The following is a 20,872-nucleotide window of genomic DNA, read 5'->3' on the forward strand; positions in this document are numbered from 1 at the left end:
GTATATAGTATGGTGATGAGTTGAGCCCCTTGAAGGCTCAACTCATCATCAAATTATTGAAATTCATGCGAAAAGGAGGGGAAAACCTAAAATTTTCATTGTTAATATATACAGCCCCCCAAAGAAAAGGGCACAGATTTTTAAAACATCACTCAATTAACAATTGGCAAAATGAATCACAACGATAAATTAATCGTTGCTGGTGACTTCAATGCACCCCACTCGCACTGGGGATACGTAAAGGATTCTGCAAAGGGCACCAGGCTGGTGCAGGTCACGGACAAGTTCGACCTAAACCTAGAAACGCTGCCGCAGGCGCCTACCAGACTGGGGAACAGCGTGCGTTTAGACACTTACCCCGATCTGATGTTTGCCAAAAACGTAGAGGCAGCGTCATGGAAGAACCTAGATGAAACACTAGGCAGTGACCATTATATTGTCAGTCTATCGACCTCGTCACCTAAATTCGTAGACAGCTTGGGACAGCCAACACAACTGATTGGTGAAAATTTAGAAAGCATCTCTTTCAGAAGTGCAGATAGGTGATATCAACCAGTGGTCGGAAGACGTGCGAACAGCACACTCGACTAACTCCAAGAGCAACACTCTGACGGTGGAACACCCTGCTGTAGACCCACATTTATTACACTTACGGTACTGCCGAAGAGGCCTCACAAAACGCTTGAAGCGTCAAAGACTTCATAGAAAACTCACAGCAAGAATAGAGGTAATTGCACAACAAGCAAATGATTATGCGCAGAAACTAGAAACAGAAAATTGACTGCAGCTCAGTGATTCCCTAAGGGGAAATCTCGCCACAAAGAAAACCTGGAACATACTTCGAAGTATGTTAGACCCAGCAGCAACAAAATCAGAATCGTCATGCGCCCTTGAGACCATAGTGGGATAATTCAAGGGCGCCGAAGGCGAACTCATAGCAAAACTCAAAGAGAGATACATAGGAGAACCAATTATTCAGTCATACTCGAAAGCGAACGACGGGCCCCCGAACGAAATTTTGGACTCCCCCATAACGGAAGCAGAGCTTTTCGCAGCAACCCAGGCAGCTAAGAAAAATACAGCGCCTGGGAAGGATCGCTTAACTAATGCAGTGCTACGGACCATAAATCATGAACAAATAAAGAAACTAACTGAGTACTTCAACAAAGAGTATGGCCAACCGGGAAAATTCCAGAACAGTGGAAAGAGGCAGAAATCATTTTGATACCTAAACCCGGCAAGACTCGTAACATACAAAACCTCAGGCCGATCTCACTCACGTCTTGCCTGGGAAAACTTTTTGAGCGAGTCATCCACGCAAGACTTAGAAACTATATAGAAGACAATGACCTCTTGTCAAACTATATGTATGGCTTCAGGCCACACTTATCGGCACAAGATGTCTTCCTAACACTGAAGGAAGAGGTACTGAGCCACATTCCAACAGGAAGTAAACATTTATTAGAGGCCCTAGGCCTCAAAAGCGCATTCGATACCATCGCACACGAACTGATATAGAAAGAACTTGAGAAAACCAGATGCGGTGAAAAGACTAACAATTATATCCATTGTTTCTTTGGTAATAGAACTGACACTATCGGCTTAGGAGATACCCGATCCGACTCTTTCAATATGCCAAATAGGGGCACCCCCACAAGGTGCCATCCTATCACCCCTACTGTTCAACTTGGGGATGAATAACCTAGCCCATAGGCTGGAAAAGTCTCCAAATCGGCATTTTGCCCTTTATGCAGATGCCATTACTCTATGCGCGACAAAAGGCTTAATCGGAGCAAACGAACGAGTTCTTCAAGACGCAATAAACATAGAGCACGATTTCTCCACTGAGAACGGAATGAAATGTGCACCTGAAAAATCAGAATGCATTACGGTACACGGAAAATATTACAACAAATCTGAAAAAGCTGAACTGAAGCTTGGAGATTGGGCACTTAAAGAAGCCCAAAAAGTGAGGATTTTAGGGCTGTGGATACAACAAAATACAAGAGGAGACCATACCCTAAACCTCTAAAGAATTCAGTAAAGGAAATCACGAGAATGATAGGAAGAATTACGCGGAAAGGGAGAGGACTAAGCGAATCAGACGCATTAGGGCTAGTTCAAGCTTTTGCAATAAGCAGAATTACCTAAAGCCTCCCGTATCAGGAGCTTAAACGTAAAGAGGCAGAGCAGGCAGATATCCTAATAGGCACAGCGTAAAAGGCAGCCCTGGGTCTACCACTTGGGACACCGACGGAGAGACTCGAGGCTCTTGTGGAGTACAACACCTTTGAAGAACTCAAAGCAATGATAGTGGTCAGACAACGAAAACGCCTTAATATGTCCCAGGTGGGCAGGAGGGTCCTAGAAGAGCTGGGATACCCGATCAACCCACACTACCGCAGCAGCGAACTAGAGGACATATCGAGGGAGATGCGAGAAAAACTAAATATTTCCCCCATCCCCCAAAAAATGAACCCAAAATGTCATGCAGGCAGGCGTAAAGCCCGAGCCAAACAATGAGAAAAATGATTCGGCAATAACCCTGACGCAATATACACAGACGCAGCACAGAACATTAGGCGACACGTTATCGTGGCTGCTTCGGGAGCCTCCGGTATTCCAAGGACCATAACAACAGCTTCAGTCCGCACAGCCTGCACCCGCACAGCGTAGGCGGCGGCAGTGGCCCTGGCGATAAAGACACGGGAGGGAGAAGACAGGCCCGCCTACGTCCTCACGGACTCCCAGGCGGCCTGCCGACTCTTCCTCCACCTAATAATCCCTGGGATCGCCCTTAACATCTTCGGCGATCGACTAAGACAAGAACATCACATTGTATGGTGTCCGGGCATGTTGGTGTCACTGGTCACACAGGGGCAGACGCTATTGCTCGCGAAACTTGAATCCGAGCAAGGAATGACTGCCCAATCGGAAACAACAATCAAAGACTAGCATGCGATGTCTTAGAACAGCAACGTCGTTCTCGCCAAGAACTCGCCGCGCCAAACCCGCAATTAACAGTGGAGGAGGTTGGGCTATACAGAAAAGTCCAGACAAACACCTACCCACATCTGGGGCGATGGCATGCCATCTGGCCAACCAGATATGCCATTCAATGCCCCAGGTGTGGGGGCAGGCCATCCTTGCCCCATGTGACATGGGAATGCCAATCACGACCCCAAAATTCAAATTCACCCCGTTTAGCACAAAATTCCTTTAGGGAACCTTGGGCAGCTATATGCTCGCCCGGAGTGACCTGGAGACTCAATTGAGCCTCCTCGACCAGGCACGGCGCGTGGCGGTGGCCACTGGGGTCCTGGACTAAGGACACACCCTCCAGCCCCCTTAACCATATTTTTCCTCAATAAAATTATTTCTCTCGCGTGTCTTAAGACAGAAAATTGATTAAGACTTAGAGAGTGACTCCAACCAAATAAGGGAATTTATTAGCCCGACGTTTCGGAGCCCATTCGGCTCCTTTATCAGGGGGTATTCTTCGGAGGTGGCGGTGTGCAGCTTTTAAAAGTTCTATCGTAAAAAAGAACGAGGGGGAGATAGCGGAAGTTGGGGAGACACTTGACAGGGCACCTGTTTTTGACAGACGGGAAAGGCGAAGGGGTGGGGTGGCTGCGGCGTTGCTGGTCGCCTGGGGTGACCGATGCTGGACGCGCTTTACCCGCGGTAAAGCCGTTGAAAGGGGGCGGGTGGGGTTGGAGGGGACCAAGATGTTTTGGTGCTTCTACTCCTCCTAACATAGCCATTTTACTCCTTCAGAACAAAGTGCTGGTACTGCTCCCAATGATGTGAAAGCACTCGCGATGTAGTACCATGGTCCCGTTAAGGCTCATTCACACTAGGCCGACACGACACCGATTTTGGTTGGCTGACTGTTGGCGACAGCAGTTTACAGGACAGAAAACGCTTGGGCCAATGGTTTAAAGGAAGGAAAACGCTGTCGTCAACAGTCGGCAGACCAAAATCGGTGTCGTGTCGGCCTAGTGTGAATAAGCCTTTAGAGGCCATTACAACGCTTACATGTCGGTGATAGTTGATTCCTTCATAAGCAGCCCCTGCACTTATGCTTGGTGAATTGGATTTGATCTTTAGTAGCCGAGTCACTGGAATTAAACATCTTTTTCTTAAAAGATAAAATTTTTATTGATCAAACAGTCACCAGACAAACTGAGTAAAATGTCGAGAAACATACTGGTACACACATCAAATCCGATTACAAAGATGTTAATGAACTTGACAACGCATCTTGCAATACGTAAACATGTTCTATAAATTTTGATTGCTAATGCAGTAAGCAATTTTCTTTATTTTTAATTCGCAACATTTCTTAAAAATCATATACTATACAATGGAAAATCAAACAAAGAACAAACGTGTGCAAATTCGGATTGTATTGGCACAACAATTGAAGAGAAAGATGCACCACATTACCGGCCAGAAAACGCATTTCAAGCACAAAACCCCTGTGCTTATATGCCGGAGGCTAACAGGTGAGCTGACAAGCATGAGGCTGGTAAAGTAAATTGTTCAAGAAACGTTTTTTCATACTATACAATAAGACAACAGCTCATTTGATAACATCCTAAGTAACGTATGGATGCTCCTGACTGAGAGTGCAGTACATTTACAAATGGGTCGTATATTTTCATGTAAAGCCACACGTCTAGTTTCGGTCATAAATATTGCGCATAGTTATTCATTTCGTGTTTATGTCATTGTTAGAAATGAACAAGCTGAACACGCTCATCAGGAAGAGTATTAGGAGAGTCCTAGGGCTCCCAATGCGCACAAGTACAGAAAGCCTAGCAAGCCTACCCAGGCAGCACGACAGCACTGGGCCAAGCATGGTCAAATGCTCGCAGAAATTGGTACGAACTTTGGCCCAATCCTGGCATCATGGCAAAGTGCAACCCGATCCAAGGTTCACCCACTGTTCGAGCCAAGATTGGCCGTACAGTTTGCCATTGTAGAATCCAATGTAGTTCAAGCATAGAGCCAGTGCACAGCCATCCTGTATCCAGTCTTTCAAGAACGTCCAGTGCTCAGCCATTCTGTATCCAACATGTTTCAAGAACATCCAGTGCTCAGCCATTCTGTATCCAACGTGTTCCAAGAATACCCAGTGCTCAGCCATTCTGTATCCAACATGTTTCAAGAATACCCAGTGCTCAGCCATTCTGTATCCAACGTGTTTCAAGAATACCCAGTGCTTAGCCATTTTGTATCCAATGAGTTTCAAGAATATCCGGTGCTCAGCCATTTTGCATCCAGTGTGTTTCAAGCATAGCCTGTACTTAGCCATTCTGTTGCTTGTATGCTAGCTTACTGCCTATACAATTAGTAGCGAAGAAAATGTGATGGAAATAAGTGCGGGAAGGAAACTTCCTGCAGACACACGCAAAGCGTAAACGAAAATATAATTTATTTAGTATACTATTTACAGTACTATTTTACTATTTACAATACAATTCTTGAACTGATGCAGGCATCAGTAGGGGTGTTCAGCTCCAGGGGCAGCAGCAGGAGGAGGGGCAGGGGCGGCAGGGGCTGCAGCAGGGGAAGGAGCAGGGGCAGCAGCAGCCAGACAGGAGGGGCCGACGGTGGACTTGCCAGGGACCTGAGGGCAAGGGTGGGGCAGGGAGAGGGCAGCAGTGGGCAGGCAATGATTCCTGCCCTGAAGGGAGGGATCATCGGGCTGCTCTGCTGCAAACGTTTCTGTGAAACGCCTCTTCCTGCCACCACCGCTGTCCACAGACCCTGGCAACCACTTAATGAAGTCCTGTGCTTGTGTCAGGTCGCCCCCCCCCCCTTTCGCACAGATGACATCTGCACACAAACGTGCAAAGACCACAATTAGTACATACAGCATGCACCGTAAAGATCACCCACAATAGAGCAGGCAAACACATTCAACAAAAGAAAACCTTCAAGAGACTTAGTGAAATAAGTTGCTAAGTCTTTAGCACACAGTTTATCTGACAGAATTTGCAACCGCAGCCAACCTTATTGAATCCGAGGTTCACAGCATGCTCAGCGGCGAAATGCAGGATACGCAAAGTAATGCTGCGGATAATTAAATGCTATCGCCTTCCCCGCCATGAAAATTCTTGATCCATTTACAGGATCTTCATCCCTGTTGCCTTCGTTGACATTCTTGTTTTTTCACCCTAACATAGCGTTAACGTCATCAGTGATGATCACACCATGTCTTTACTAACCGAGACATATTCAACTGTCTCACCCGCTGATTCTAAACGTGTAAGCTGCCTGGTGTGATGCAATTCATCGGCATGCTCGTCAAGCAATTCACCTAAGCTGCCATTGGTGCTAGTGCAGAGCACACTTTCGCAATTTCTGCAAGGGCAGTGGTGACTGAGTATGTGGCTTTCATTGTAAAAAATGAAATCAGCCAACAGGGACGCCCAAATTTCTTCGTTGTAGAAGTTGACAATTTATATGAAAGACACGATTTTGGCAAGGACAACCTCTTGTTATGCAAGCCATTTCGCTGTAGAGGAGTTCGGCTGTACACACAATACTTCAACAATGCAAAAGGATGACTGAGGAAGCTTTACCTGTGACTATCCGGCATAACTTCAAATTGATGAATGCCCTCTTCCCCTTCCTGCTATGAAGGCTGTAAAGCACTTGGACGGGGTGCGCCATTACAGCCTTCATGGCATACGATGCCACCTCGCGCAGTGACTTCCCTCCTATTTGCAGGAGGTGCTTGCGCTGCAAAAGACAAAAATTGCCAGAGATGTGAAAATGAGCATTGTATGCGGCAATGTTTTCAAGTTGAAAAATCTACCCAATACTACCAGAATATAATTTATTGCCAAGTGAAGTGAATTTTTAGCTGAGTGCAAAGCAAAACATTTTTGCTGGAAGAGGTTTGTGACGAAATGCCCTTTAATTGTAAATGTGCTCTACAACACCTTAGCGTTACTGGAATAAACACAAACACGAAGTGCATCAGGTCTTGTCTGTTCTGTGCATTTCATGCTTGTGTTTCATAACCCTTAGCACAGTAACTATGTTTCATAGTAACTACCTCTCCAAGCTTTCACTATCATTTGTAAGCGCACCAACTCTACTCCCATGCAAATTCCCAATGCATAATTAGGGGATGTGACATTAGAGTGCAGGAAAGCCAGATCTACATTCGTGTGGCACAAAACAGCTTAAAGGCATACCGACATGATATTTTCAGACCTTCACATTTTGCGTTAAAGCGACTGACAACCAGTTTTTAAAGACGTAGTTTTGTGGTAACCAAAAGTTAACCCTCAGCAATGTTTGCACCTGCAGCTTCGCAAATTGTGAAAGCAGCCTATCATTCTGCTTCACAGGAGTGAGTGCAACTGCAGTTAACTGCCTACATTTTGGCCTTTTCAACCACTTTTGAAGATATAAAGCTGGTACAATAAGTTTGCATTGTCGTACAGACCTTCTTACATTTGTACAGCGTTTTTCCCCCAAATACACACCTACATCATGGCTGCCTGGCCCCCGTTATCATTATTCTGTCGATAGACTTACCAAGCCAACTCATCAAAAACAAAGGCAGTGCCACTTTCACTACGAACGAAGGCTTATCAGCATATTGTAAGGTAAAAAAAATAACAGAAAAATGTGGACTGCATTTCAATACTAATAAGAATACCATGAAACCCATACAATAATAGAAAGCCATGTGATAGGCCTCTTATTCATGGTAAATAAGGAACAGTGTCCTGAAAGCGTAGGGAGACGTAGACACACCCCAAGTGCGGACTTTCAACTGGTAAGTTTATTGAATGAACGAGTTCATGAACAGTTGAACTGCACATACACCTGGAAGGCAGTGAACAATTTATGACATGCACTCGTGGTTAGATCAGGTGATACTAAACAATAATGAATTAACAAAAATAAAAACCATCGCGCTGCTCCGCTGTCAACGATTTGCGTGGTCTAAAAAGGAAATTTCTTCTAAGAAGACTATTGCAGGCTGACTAATGCAACCTGGTCCTGCTTTCTGTATTCTATAGGCCTCGCAAATTTCATGCGTCAATTGGTCTGTGAGGCGAAAAAGAATCTTGGTCCGACAGAATTCTGCAGTGCACCCTCAGTCATGGCAATGCATTGCGAAATGCAAGGCGCAAACAGTGCATTTTGGTGCTCCCTGAGGCCCACGTTTACACACTGCCCCGATTGTCCCACGTACACTCGGCCACAGGTGAGGGGGATGCTGTACACGATTGCAGTGGCGCAAGGCAAACACACATGTTAGTGTGCCTTACAGGGCAGACGCTACCTACTTTCTTTCTGGCTGAAAAGAACAAAACAAATCTATGCCATGCCACGATCCCCCCCCCCCCCCCTTCAACCTGTGCGAACGCTAGTGGATGTATGGCTAACGGCTTGCTTCTTGGTGCCGCATCTTTACTCTCCAAACTTTACTCTTCGCACAAGCTTTCCTTAAGACGCCAATAGCATGCTGTCTTGTGGAAAGTTCGTGCAAGAATTGAAGCATGCTATGGACACTAGCGTTCGCACAGGTTGAAACAAAAAAAGGGGGGGGGGGCGGAGGGGATCGTGGCATGGCATAGATTTTTTTTTCAGCCAGAAAGTGGGTAGCATCTGCACAGCAGTTACAAAATGTGTAGAGAAAGGTGCAAATGCAAAAAAAAGTCTGCCCTGTAAGGCACACTAATATGCGTGTGCCTTGCGCCACTGCAATCGTGCACAGCAACCCCCTCACCTGTGGCCGAGTGTACGTGGGACAATCAGGGCGGTGTGTAAACGTGCGCCTCAGGGAGCACCAAAATGCACTGTTTGCGCCTCGCATTTGGCAATTCGGGTGCACTGCAGAATTCTCTCAGACCGAGAATCTTTTTCGCCACACAGACCAATTGACTCATGAAATTTGCGAGGCCTATAGAATACAGAAAGCAGGACCTAGGTTGCATTAGTCAGCCTACAATAGTCTTCCAAGAAAGAGAAATTTCCTTTTTAGACCCCGCAAATCGTTGACAGCCGAGCAGTGTGATGTTTTTTTTTAATTCATTCTTGTTTAGTATCACCTGATCTAACCACGAGTGCATGTCATGAATTGTTCACTGCCTTGCAAGTGCATGCACAGCTCAAGTGTTCATAAACTCGTTCATTCAATAAGTTTTCCAGTTGAAAGTCAGCACTTGTGGTGTGTCAAGTCTCCCTTCGTCTACGTTTTCAGTGCGCTGTTCCTTATTTACCATGAATCAATACCAAGTTGTTCCAGTTTGCCCTCCTCTTCAGGCCACTTATGCATCTTCATGTTTTTGCCATGTGGCGCCCCAAGGGTCATTTTTCGCAACCTTTAGTGAAGAATTAAAAATATAAATCCCCATTTAATGAGAAAAACATGGCTTATTTTAACCAGTAGGATAGGTCATTTTTGCACAAGCGGTTTTCTCAATTCATGTTCCGAGCAGTTGTCTGTCCCTTTACGTGAAGGTTCCGGACTCTAAAACCCCAGAAATATACTAGCAAACCCCAGAGTGCACTAAATACCTCATTTATACTAGTTTTTCTACAGCCAGGTTTCGTTTAGCTTTCTCCCTCTCATAACATCATGGCACAGAAGGCAACCACGTAAGACATCGGAAGGTTTGACACTTGCTTCGACTTGCTTGTCGAAAGGATGTTTTGGCTTCTACACAGAAGCCTTGTTCACTGACTATTATTGATTTCATTTAGCTACAACAGGCATATGGCCAACGACTATGTCAGTGAACAAGGCTTCATGGGGAAGGCAGAACATATAACCCCTTCAACAACACTATTTTGGTCTGCATTACATTCATTGTGGGTTTAAACTGGGTGGGAAAAAGCCTGTCAAAAAACAAAACGGATGGCAACCAAGGTGAAAAAACATTAAACAATGCTATTTCCCCTTCACGGGGGCCATGTTCTCTCTATGGCCAGCATCTGTTTTTGCCATGAATGTTCAATGCAATGGTTCGAGCTGTTCGCAATTTGACCAACTTTCCCAACCCTTGTCATTACGGCATGGAAAATGGGGCACCCCCATTACAATACCGTATTTACTCGCATAATGAACGCACTTTTTTTCCTTTGAAAATATGCGCAAGTTGGGGGGGGGGTGCGTTTATTATGCAGGGTAAAATTTTGAATGATTTGTTTTTCCGCGGCCACCTCTAAAGAAAGCCGCAACCATCGATTGCGATAGCAAATGCGCAGAGAGCTATACAAAGTAAGGATAGTAGTTCTATCGCCCGTATAAACTTCCAAAGTAATTTAACCAGCATGGTGTCAGCGCGCACAGGCAAACATGAACCAATCACACTCGATGACCGCGGACACTCACAGTCGAAATGCTGGTGTGAGGAAGCGCTGCAGCAACAGCGAGCGAAGTGACCTTCATGCCATGTATCACTTCAACGCAAACTGAGCGGCGATAACGGAGTACGCTCAAAAGTATAAGCTGCCGTCGCACCTAGACTCAGCCTCCGACGCAGATCGTTTTCAAGATAGGGCACGCCCGGCCGTGCAATGTGCAGTTGCTGTGCCGCCTCCCTCCCCTCCCAACGGCGCCATGCACACGACGAAATACGGCGCGTTTCCTACCCGCTTTCTTCCCTCCAACGCGGGATAAAGCCGCGATCATTGGCGCCGACTTCAAAAATGCACCTGGAGTGTCCATATGATGCTACCGCTATAAAAGTAGGAGACACACGTACAATTCAGCGTCTGATACAATCGTACCCACTGAATGCCATATCGGACGCCGCATCGTACTGTGTCTCTCCTACTTCAAGGCAGCAAGTTCAGGGTGTGTTTATTTCGCGGGAGAAAAAAAATTTGAAATTTTGACGACGAAAGTTGGGGGTGCGTTCATTATGCGAGCGTGTCCATTACATAAGTAAATAGGGTATTTCACTTATTCAATATGAAGGGCATAAATTCTCTTACATAATGTAGAATAGTGGTAGATAAAACAAAGCACAGAAAAATCAGAGTAGTGGAATAAAAAGTAACAGGGGCCACAGGGTATGTGGGTTTACATTCTTAAAGTAATTGCTAGTGCTCTAGAAAATGCTTTGAACCATTGCATGAAACTGGATAGTTTAGGAGTTTGTTTCATGGGCTTGTAGCACAAGAAAAAAAATTTAGTGCAATCAGGCAATTCGACAACAGGTACACTAGACTTGCTGCAAATGTGGTTTTCATTACATATCCGACTGCAATGCAATTTTCAAACTCTATTATTTAGAAAACAAAACTGTAGATTAAAATGAGGTAAATACAGTATATACAGAACATCATTGCACCCCTTTTCCTGTACTGTGTCCCACTTGTTTGCACTGCTATTTATCATTCACGATGTGCCAACTCGTCTAACAAAAAGAATTTATTCACAAGTGCTCTACATTGTGTCCTTCTATAGAAAGCTGCCACAGTTTGCATTTTATATCAGCAATAGATTTTTATTAACTTAACGATTTACTCCTGCTTCATGAATGTATCTCTACGGAGAGCTGTTGGAAATCACCGATTCAGCAAGCCACTATGGTAGCTCAGTGCCTATGGCGTTGCGGTGCTGAGCTCGAGGTGAAAGATTTGATTCTGGCAGTCAGGGTCACATTTCGATGAGGTCTCATTGCAAGAACACTAGTGTACGCTTAGATGCATGTTAAAGAAACTAAGGTCCAGTCCAAATATGTCATTAGAAACTATACAGCAGGGAACAAATTATTTCCATGAACTCTTTAGTGTGTGCGATGCAAAGTTCCTTCACATAGAACCCACACCATGTTTCATGAAACAGCACAGAACTTCCACATGTTACATAGCCTCATAATTACAAATAAAAGGGCAGTACAAACCAAGGTGGCAGCCACAGCCTCATCCCGCACGGCTGCCTCTAATCCTTTAATATTGTCGGCAGGTAGCCGAGGAAGAACTGGAGGCACCGTCGACAAGGCAGGCTGAGACACTGCACGGGTCTTGTTAAGAGGCTCAGTTTCATCCAGCCTCTCAGACACGACCCGTACTTCATGCCTCAGCTGCACCCGCAGCAGCATCGCTGAAACACAAAAATATTTACTTCACAGCAGAAGCGGTAGATTTATGGCATATTTGGTTGTTTCAGAGCACTCTGGTAAATGCAAAGTATCAGGATTTGTACAGGTCTCGGTGACAAAAATTCATAGGTATTTAAAGACTTTCAAGGGTACCTCCAGCAATAGAAGGAGAGGTGGAACCATTCTATTGTGTCCTAATGGGGAGTACCATATTTTCTGGTCTATAAGTCGCATCTTTTATAAGACTCAACCCCTCAAACCGGCAGCTTTTCCAGAAAAAAACGTTTGTTGCATGCACTTCGACTTGCCACTTTAGCCTGAAGCTGTCACCTCTAGCTTCCTGGTCAGCCCAGTTGGCAGAGCGACTGCTCTGTAAATGTAACCCTGCTCCAAGTTTGCCTTCCCCTTTCACATAAGCATGAGCATAAAAAAAACAAAAAAACACTAGCAATTACCCGACAGCTCCGTGGTGTCCACAGCCAACTCGCATTCCGCCTTCTTGGCCCTCCTCTTTGCCTTGTCATAAGTGCCTTTGAACAAAGTAAAAATATTCAAAACAGATTATAATAGACACTAGAACGACAAGCAACCTGTTAAGCTGTGCAGGCTACATTCAACGGACAAATGTCACGAATAAGATATTTGTGACCTCTGTGAATGCCCAAAGCAAACTGCGCAGACATTGTGAACAAGCTGGCACAGCTTTGATGACGTCAAAGTATCAGTGGTACAAGTTAACATAACTCAGGAACTGTAGAATGACACTAAAGAATTAGTTTGTCATTGTTTTTATATTCTTTGCAAGTTTTCAGTTGCACCCACCGCCACCAACAGTCAATGTTATGACATATCGGAGACAGTCAAGCACCTGCAAATCTCAATAAACAATGAATCATTTATTATTACAAACCCCTTTCAATGCAAAAATGCAGATTGCATTTGGTATAACTTGGGATGGCAACATTCAAACTGGCCAAAAGGTGCAAGCCTCTTGATGCACAGTTTTTAAAGTTAGATGTTTAACAAACTATGCAACCTTCTAAGGCAGGTTTACACCTGCAAGATATCAGCCATAAAATGACAAGAGTGCTGTTAATATTCAAGCTATTGCTAATTTTACAGATGTAGGCATTGCAAGCTAGGCGGGGAAAAATTATGCATAATAATAAACAGCGAAGGCTTGATTACTTTCCTGTATGTGCAACAATGGTGCTTGTCAACAATAATTGCAACATTTTCAACAGCTATACCAGAGTGCATCATACACAAACTTTAATTTAAAGAAAAAGGGGGGGGGGAGGCAAACGAACTGTGTTGGTCCTGACCACCGTGGTCTTAAAGGGACACTAAAGAGAAAAGTACTTCTGCATCAGTAAATTACTGTTCAGTCTACACAAACAAAACAAAGTGCATGTTCTTTGGAGTTTGGTTGAAAAAGTGCTAGTATTCATGATGCACGTCATCCAAGTAGCAAAGCAATGAGCCAACTTTTTATTTGTTCTAATTGTCAAGATGTTAATTTGGGAATGAGCATCATAAGTGACACCAAAACAAACCGTTTCCAGTGAGGAACACATTGTGTGCTTATTTTTTCCGGCAATGAACCCCCCCACCCCATGAAACTTGAAAAAGATCATGTGCATGGAATTGCAGGGCCCTGAAACTGTCTTAGTGGGTAAGCAAGCTGGCCCTGTCATTGACAATAACATAAATATTCTTTACACAATGCACCAACAGCTCCCCAACAGCTCCTCGGAACTGGTTTTGGCACGTAAAACCCCAGAAAGGACAGTTAACTTTCCCCGCTGAGACTGTTGGATGGCACAGCAACCTTTTGCACATGAGTGCATTGACGCATGGCAGTTTTCATACTTGCAGGCTTCTCTCCACGAGAAAAAAAAACATGATGTGGACCTTGCTAGAAGCATGTCACTCTAATATATCATACAACTTCCTGATCAACACCCTAACAGATAGATGACTAAATTAAAAGCGTTAGCTATAACTAATTAGGTGCCAAGGGCTAATAAATTACTGGCCATTTCTCAACTGGACTCTGAATAACATGCACTTGGTTTTATTTGTGTAAAATTATCTGTGTATTTTTAAAGCTTGTTACATAACAGCTGGGACACTATACCATCAGGGTTTTTTTGTTACAGAGGGTAGTGGTCACAGGTACAAGGATTAGGTACAACACAATGTCATTCCTACTTATCCAATGTTAGCTGTTGCAATAATACGAGAAGAAAGAACCGTATTAATGCGACACAATATTAGGTCAAAACAAAAGGAAAGCGTGGTACAGTAATTGGTACATTTAGCATATGAGCACTTAATACAGCCATGAGACAGTGAAAGGGCTGCAACAATACATTGCAGTTACTGCCCTCATAAACTCATAATCTTGAACTTAAACTGTTTGAATGAGATGACAATACTACTCTTTTGATTTACTTGGTATATACGAGTTCAAGGTACAAGTTCAACAGTCAGTTAAGACAGCCGAGCATAAGGTTAGCCGTGATATGTACGTCAAACTTCTACAGGGTGCTGAATAATTTCGCTGCACCTGTTCGAAAAAAGGTTTTGCACTCATCACTGCACTGTTCTTGCTCAAATTTTGCAGAACGATCACATTTTGGGGTCGCCTTCGTTGAGTATGACACTTACCACAGTTAATTGCCTGGTGCTTTTAGAAAAAAAAGTGAGAATCTGCCTTCACTTGTGGGGATGTGACCTGCTGCAACGAGAGCACTAGCATAAACTTGTGTCGCTGCCTGCTGGCAGCTGTAGAAAGCAGCTGGTCAGGGAGGTTTGCCACATGTTCCAGGAGCAGGCAACATGCGGCAAACCTCCCTGACCAGCTACTTAACGAAACTTAACACCCATGAATTTTGTATATGTAATGAAATTTCAGTCTCACGAAGAACAAAAATCGTCTGTGTGGAAACGCGACTGTCACGAATAAGCAATTGGTGCAAAAGTTAGGTGCAGAACTATTACTACTGACGTAAACCACCTCATGACTTGCCGAGAAGCGTGTTGACTGCTGCACATTATCTCATAATTTCTGCCTAAGGAAGCTGGCATGACATCAGAATCGCCGCGCGTATAAGGAGCCATTCTGCGCCGTCTCCGCGTCTAGTACGGGGCACGCTGCAATTGAGAAGTTTTTTTCTATGCACCGAATCTGTTTTAGAGGTTTTGCTAAAGATCCACGTGTGCCACAAGCGCTCCGCTATTTACATGCGCCGTTTGATTCATGTGGTCGATCCACTGCATAAGGCTGGAGCTTTCTGTGCAAGCATGCGAAATCGGCGGTTTCATTAGAGCATGTATCCTTTTGCACGAGGTACAATTAAGCTCGTCTCCCATGGAGAGCAAAGCTAGCGGAAGGCGGTGAAAGTTTAGGCTAAGTTGTGAACAACACGTGGCTGAAGCGAAGTGTTACATGATCTCATATTGTGGCACTAACACGCACCACTCGTACTGGACGAACAGGGAGCCATTAGGCCACGCCGAGCACTAAAGAAGTCTCTTAGATTATTTTTCAGGTGCTTTAATGTTCGCATAGAATCCACATGGCTTTGTTTGGCACCACCGCAGCAGTGACGTCGGAATTTCTCGCGAAAACGGCTAATTTATTTCCTGGCCGGCACGGTTGCGTGTAGACTCCGCTGCCCTAAACGATGCAGGAGATGAAGTGCTTGTGGCCGGGTAACACGAGCATAGATCCCCGACAGACCTCATTCAAGATCTATAGTGTAGCTATATCGCGCAAGTCGTGCATGAAATCTACGCCCAGCGTCTTTCTGTGCATCAAAAAAAGCGGTCTAGTCAATGCCATTCCGGAGTATATAACATGCGCGCATGATTGAACTCATCTCGAGCGCACGTAGTACGCGACCGATCGGCCTAGCCACACGTGCGCTCGCTGCATATTTGGCACGCGCCATTAACTACGCAAATACTCGCACACGACGTTGACCCGTAGATGAGAATGCACATAAGGTACAATCACGACAAGAAAACTCTCGTATTAAAAAATGCATACTCACGCACACGTTGACTTCAGTCTCCTCGGTTACCACGTTGCGCACAAGGCAAGGCTGTCGTCGATGGCGATGGCGATGGCGCAAATTCCGGGACGAAAGGAGAGAGAGGAAATCGAGGAACCGACGCTCTCTTTTTCTTTTTTTTTTTGAGTCACCTCTCGAATCGCCAGTGCAAAAGTACATTATTATTTAATTAATTACGGCGGATGATACGCAATAAAAACAAGCATACCGGGAAGCGCGTTCAAGTCGCGTGGGTCGCACCAGAATCATTGAATGACAAAAACGAAAAAAAATGTATATTAATGTTTGTATTAATTCGATCCGCAATCCGGCTTTCCGTGGCTGTAGAGTGTACTAGTGGCTGCTTCGCTACGGTTTGCAGGTGGTGTAGGTGAATCGAACGTAGCTTTGACACGTTCTATTCACCTGTATTAACAGCTCATTCGTTTCAGCGGTGCAGCAATGGCGCCTTTGAACACCCTATGAGAAATCCGCCGTTCGTTTCAAAATATACAGGAAAGGTGCAGGGCTGGTTCGCGATTTTGCTGCGCCCTTTCTACTGTCGGTGCCGACTTTGTGCAGTCGTGCAGGTACAGTGTCCTAGAATGTACACATACCTTATATTCTAATAGACTGTGGTACAGGTGCGAAGCAGCAGCGCAGCAGACGACACAGCACACATGCACAAGCGCCGTTAAAACCCAGCTTACGGCTATCTGCCGTGTCTAGGCAAGCGCGGGTATATTAACGTCTCCGAAGCCGATTACACCAGCAGCTCAAGACCTATTTAACGCAAGCCGTGCACATTGGTCGGACAAAACACACACCTGCACCGGGTCAGCACTTCGGCATTTGTTTCGTGTGCCGCGCTTTTCGTGAATCGGTGCGCGAACTGGTTCACAGTGGTGCAGGCGAATCGAACGGGCCTTTAAAAAATCCGTTCGCTTCATGGAAGAACGGAAAAAAAATGTCGCAGTTTCGCCCGAAAGGCGAAGCATCAATGGCGATAGCGAATTAGCAGAGAGCTATTCGGAGTAGGGATAGTAGCTTTATCGGCTGCATAAAGTTGGACACATTCACTACTAACTGAATTAACAAGCGTGGTGTCAGCGCGCACAAGCACACATGAATAGATCACACTCGATGACCGCAGACAACCACTGTCAAAACGCTGGCAGCAAGCGCAGCTGCCGCAGCGAGCGAGCGAAGGTTCGTGCGGTTTATCGCTTCAACGGAAAACTGAGCGGCCGAATGCACAGCATACAAAGGTCAGAGCCGTTTGGAGGTCGCTTGCAAGATACGGTGCGCGCGACAACACCGGCAGCCCGTACCGGCGCAAACATAATAAAGAACCAAGCGCAAAGTACATGAACGCATTTGTTGGCAGAGTAGAAGCCGCCTCCCCCCCCCCCCCTCCCTTCCGCGCTTCCTTCCCGCTTTGCTCCTTTCGCGTGGAAGATTGCGTCGCCAGTTGCCCTTGCGCCCGGTTGCAAGATTTTATCGCCCTTGGACTTTATACGGAACCTCACGCCGACGACGGCAGAAATCTGCTTGAAGTGTCCATATAATTGCTATCGCAATAAAAACTTCCTTCATGGAGGAAGAAATTTTTCTTCCTCCAGGAAAAAATTTTCTTCCTCCATGGTTCGATTCAATTCGGCTCATGCGTTGGCAGGTCGGCTGCTCCTTGCTGTGACTGACTGCCCCACTGCACTGCTGCTGTCCACGCTTTCGCCTCGCCGTCGTCTTGCGTTTTTCGGCACGGGCTACAGCATTGCGGTTTCGGCATCTGACTCATCCCTCTCGCTCATCATGCCCTCCAAGTGGAGGAAATGTCGAGTCGTAAGAAAGGAATACAACAAGATAATGAATGAGCTAGGACTCGCGCAGCTTGTTGGCCTTCCTTGTCCAACGACAAAGCTGCAAGCTTCACCTCTGCCGACAGTTCTCGTGTAGAGCGACTTTCGCCTCCGAAGCCGGGAACCAGCAGACAATCGTGAAGTTAAATTTCCATGGATGACGGTGGTGAGCCTCCGTTCAAACGGTTGAACGAGCGTTCGAGAAGTGAAGCCTTTGTTGACGACGTCTGTAGACAAGAAGCTCCTTTTGTAGAATGCCAATCAGATAGTGCGGGTACGTCCTCATGTGAGCACAGCGACTGATAGCAGCTCAAGTGACAAAGGAGGTCCCCAAGGTAGCGATTCAAGTGATGAGTCTGATGACTTTCTCGCTTCAGACAGCTTCACTGGGCCAGATGAGGGAATAGCCTTCACTTGTAGTCTAACGCTCTCTCATGTACTTTCCGAACTGTCTGCAAGTGAAGAGCTTGCTGTAATTGCTTCCAAACATAATATGACGCATGCATGCATTAACGATGTCCTCGATTTCTGCCGGCGAAGAGGCATCTCTGACCTTCCAAAAGATGCTAGGACAGTTTTGAAAACTGAGCGCAAAGCTCAGGTGGAGCAAAATGGTTCATTTGTGCACTTTGGCCTTGCAGAAGGAATTCGTCAAGTGTTGCAGCCGGGGCAAGTAGTTCCAAGTGAACTGAAGCTACAAGGCAACATTGACGGAGTCCCTCTTTACAAAAGTAGCCAGCTTGCCTTTTGGTCCATTTTGTGCCGCATAAAAATGTGGAGGCATCACCGCCATTTCTTGTCAGTGTGTACTGTGGTGCAGGGAAGACGCTATGTCTGCAGGATTACCTAGAGCCATATGTGCAAGAAGTCTCCGACCTAACCTCTGAGGGGTTAAGCATAGGAGGTGCTCATGTTCGGGTGAGCATTGGAGCCATGGTTTGCGATGCTCCTGCAAGGAGCTACGTCAAATGTATTGTTGGCCACACTGGCTATTATGCGTGCGAGCGATGCAACCAAAAAGGGCAGCACATTGAAAACAGGGTGACATTTCCCAAAGTTCATGCAGCAGCACGATTGCATCATTTCGGTCTCAAGAGAACAAGCGCCACCATTCTGGTGTTTTCCAGTGATAAGTGCCCTGTTTGTGCTAGCTTAATATATTCTCAAAACTGACTCAAATATATTCTCAATTCATTCTGTAATTGGCATGCTTTAAATAGAGCTGCTTTGTTTTAGAACAGATCCCATTCTGTGCAATCCCATTCTGTACGAATTAAAGCGTTGGAATGCATACAGTCTAGTGCTGCAAGGTATGTCCTGGGGCTGTACAATCGGTTGATAGTGCAACGGAATGAAAAAAGAAATCTAGGATGGACTCTCTAGCGAAACGCCGCAAAAATCTTCGCCTCAAGCTTTTTTTTACGCTATATATAATAATCAAACTGGAATCAAGGCCTCGTCATATCTGCGTCCTCCATATTACTTGTCCACCCGAAGAGACCATGTGGTCAAGGTTCGGGAGTATGCCCCAGGACTAACCTTTTAAGTTTCTTTCTTTCCAAGGACCATATCGGAGTGGAATTTGTTACCGGCTGAGGCTGTGAGCCAAAACTCTGTCGATTGTTTTATTCTGTATTATGCCCTCGCAATAATGCAATGGCGCTGCGAGGTTTTGTTGAATAAAAGAAAAAAAAAGAACCAGCATAAAATCCAGGAGGACAGAAGCAAAACAAGTGACAGAACAAGAGTTAGACTTGGAGATATTAGTTTATCTTCACAATGCCCAACATGGCATTTTTGACACACAAGAGTTCGGTAGCTCAAAATGCTGATGTAAGGGTGGGGAAAGTTTGCGAAATTCACGCTAGTGTCTTCGACACACTGAAACCATAGCTTAAATTGCAGGTAGCTCAGATAGTCAATTTTAATAATACTAAGTTATAAAGACTTTTTTTCAGGTGGGGGGAGGATACAAATGTACTTCTAGGTGACAAAGTTTAAGTGGTTTTTAATCTTTTTATTATTTGTTTTTTTTGTTTTGTTTTAGCAAAAGGGGTTTAGGCTTTCTGGGGTTATTCAAAGATATATCGCAACAATGTTTTGTATGTGAGTGATCCCTGCAGCCACATCTCACTTAACAAGGTAGGTTACAATGTTATTCTAAGGTTATGTCTAAATGTCTGCGTTCTTTATCAGTGAGAAAAAAAAAAGAGTCATGCTTGCATGTCAGGAGCTGTGTTTCTAATTAGTACATTTCCAGAAGCACTTTCAAGAGTTGTACATGCCTTTCAATCATGACATCATAAAAACTGGAGGTATAGCTGCATTCCAACAATGAAAGAATAAATGGCCACCTGTGTACCATGGGCAGCAAAAGCAACGTTCACGGATTCTCATGATGCACTGATCAATGAATGTAAAACCTGCCACATGTAAAAGGGCTCTGCAAATTATTTCTGTGGCATGTGAACTCTGTGGCATATTTTGTCATGTAGCCACATTGAATTGGTTTGCAATATGGCTACAGAAGCCATCAAGCTTGCTGTGTGCTGAAAACCGTCGATTCACATTGGGCACTTCTCTACTTTCTGTGCAAAATGCACAAATATAGGATATTTCGTTGTTTATTCTCTCTGTTGTGATCACCTTGACGTGCATATGCTGCCAATCTTTTTTTTCACAGTCACTGTGCAACCACATCAGTGGCACTACTGAAATGCCCATCATTCCAGGCAACAAATTCCTTGCTGACACCTCTATCATTTGCGTGAATGCAGCACTCTTTCAAGACATTAATAACAACATGCTAATGCTTCAAAATGAGCTGCAGTGAGGTGCAGCAAGTAGTTCTGCCTAGATTGCA

General features: G+C 45.1%; 2 protein-coding genes across 5 annotated transcripts in view; both read left to right on the forward strand.

The window, feature by feature from the left end:
• LOC119433758 (neprilysin-1-like) overlaps nt 1-20,872 on the forward strand; it is a 741,141-nt gene that overhangs the window by 404,841 nt on the left and 315,428 nt on the right. The window lies entirely within an intron of this gene.
• Nucleotides 1-20,872, forward strand: part of LOC125941298 (uncharacterized) — a 37,699-nt gene that overhangs the window by 3,270 nt on the left and 13,557 nt on the right. The window lies entirely within an intron of this gene.

Source organism: Dermacentor silvarum, chromosome 11 (genome assembly GCF_013339745.2).
Source record: "Dermacentor silvarum isolate Dsil-2018 chromosome 11, BIME_Dsil_1.4, whole genome shotgun sequence".
In the NCBI taxonomy this organism is placed as follows: domain Eukaryota; kingdom Metazoa; phylum Arthropoda; class Arachnida; order Ixodida; family Ixodidae; genus Dermacentor; species Dermacentor silvarum.